Consider the following 2,505-nt stretch of genomic DNA (forward strand, 5'->3'; position numbering starts at 1 on the left):
TGTTATCTTCTCGCTTCTTCTCCTCCCTATCCACGTGCCAACGCAGGAGCTTTGCTACCTTAGGGTCCGCGAAATACCGCTGCAGACGAGGAGTGATCGGAAAGTACCACACCACTTTTCGAAGAGCTTTCTTCCTCTTCTTGTATCGAGTGACGCCGCACACCGGACATATGGTAGACTCCGCGTGCTCGTCCCGATAAATGATGCAATTGTTCATGCACACATGGTATTTCACGTGCGGTAAATCCAGAGGACACACGATTTTCTTCGCCTCCTCCAAACTGGTCGGGCACTTGTTCCCCTTGGGAAGACGTTCGTGCCAGAATGACATGTTCTCGTCAAAGCATGCGTCGGTCATTTTGTGTTTTACCTTCATCTCCAGAGCCATGAGCGTTACTTTCAGGCGGGTATCCTCGGGCCTGCATCCTTCATACAATGGAGTAACCGCGTCTAACTCAAGTTGATCCATCTTGGCTTTCTCTTGGGCGGCAACTCTTGCGTTATCCGTCTGCTTGAGAAGCAGCTCTTGAATATGAGGGTCCTGCACCCAGCCCATCGATGGTCCAGCGTCGTCTGCTCCGCCGGCATCATCATCTTCATGATCATGCCCGTCATCTGCTTCGGCATCTTCCTCATCATCATGTCCTGCATCTTCTACATGATGACTGTGTACAGCATCACCGTCGTGATCATCTCCTGGGGATTCTTCGTCTTCTCGCCCGCCCGAGCCGCGGTGGTTGTCTTGCTGTCCTTCCTCATTTCTTGCCCGGCCCCCATGGACGACTTCGTAGTCATCTTCATCACCTTGCCACCGATATCCATCCATGAAACCACGCAAGAGCAGGTGGTCCCGCACCTGCCCGGAATCCGGGTCCGCAATAAGGCTCTTCAGCTTGCATCTTCGACACGGACATCTTATCTCCGTCTCGTTCTTTTGAAGCATCTCGGCCTTCACGGACCTCAAAAACCTATTCACGATGCCTTCGGTCATCGTGCGGACCATGGTCGCCTGCGGGGTAGAGCAAAACGATATTTTAGAACCAAGAAAAAATTTGGCATGACTTTCCCTAAAAATAGGACCAAAAAGAATGCTTAATGCCAAAATTCTCGTCGAAACGGAAATGAATCAACATTCCGGCAAAATATTGGCAACTATCGCATTTCAAATACCGGTACACCTCCAAACACAAACACATATGCAACACCACAAACATATGCAACACCACGAACATACATAGATCTAGCTAGGCCATAAAAAGTGCATGTGCAAGGGAGAACAACATAAATATAGCTTCTCCCCTTACTTACCTATCAAAACAAGGTAATTTAACCACTTAATTTGAATGAATCTATGGTGGAAATGAGGTGAAAAAGAGGAGGCACCTGAGACAAGGAGGAGGTGGAGAGAATGAAGTGGGGAGAAAATAAGTGTGGGTAGGAGAGGCTGACCAAAATATCTTGTTGCTGCCCACTTACTAATGGCGCACCAACTCTAAATGCGCCATTAGTAATCCAGGTTACTAATGGCGCACCTTCTGGTGGTGCGCCATTAGTAGTTTTGCAAAAAAACATACTAATGGCGCACTTTTCCACAGTGCGCCATTACTAGTTTAAACTAGTAATGGCGCACTGAGTCTGGATGCGCCATTAGTATGTTTGAACAGTGCGCCATTAGTAGTTTTGCAAAAAAAGGAATAAAAAATATAATAAAAAAACAACATTAGTGGCGCACTTTCAGACAGGTGCACCATTACTAGTTACAACTAGTAATGGCGCACTGAGTCTGGACAGGTGCACTAGTTAAAAAAATTGATACTAATGGCGCACCTTGGGCCAGGTGCGCCATTAGTAGTTTCAACTCTAATGGCGTATCAGAAGGTGGTGCGCCATTAGTATATACTAATGGCGCACCGCTTGTCTGGTGCGCCATTAGTGTCAATCCCATCTATAGCCCTTTTTCTAGTAGTGCGAGAGGAGCTCAAGAGGGGTGCGGCAGTGGGGCTTATAAACCACTGCGCGCCCCTTTCAACTAGCAAGGTGGGACTAAAATTTTGGCCACGGGCAGCACGAGGCCTTTGGTCTCGGTTGGTGGTACCAACCGTACCAAAGGGGTGCATTGGTACCGGTTCATGGCACCAACCGGTACCAATGTCCACCTTTAGTCCCGGTTGGTGCCACCAACCGGGACCAAACGCCTCTGCTTCCCGCCCTTTGGGCTGCTGAAAAGAGACCTTTGGTTCCGGTTGGTGGCACCAACCGGGACTAAAGGTGGGCATTGGTCCCGATTGGTGCCACCAACCGGGACCAAAGCTCTGGCTACAGGACTTGTAAATTTTTCATTCACTTCCTCATTCCCCCGCCGCCGACGCCGCCCTTTGCCCTGTCGCCCGCGCCCGTCGCCGCTGTCGCCGTCGCCCTTGCCCATCGTCGCCGCCCCTGTCGCCACCCGCGCCCCCCGCCGCCCCGACGCCATCGCCGGGCGCCACCCCACGTCGTCACCGTCAC

Source organism: Triticum dicoccoides, chromosome 3B, assembly GCF_002162155.2.
Source record: "Triticum dicoccoides isolate Atlit2015 ecotype Zavitan chromosome 3B, WEW_v2.0, whole genome shotgun sequence".
NCBI lineage: Eukaryota > Viridiplantae > Streptophyta > Magnoliopsida > Poales > Poaceae > Triticum > Triticum dicoccoides.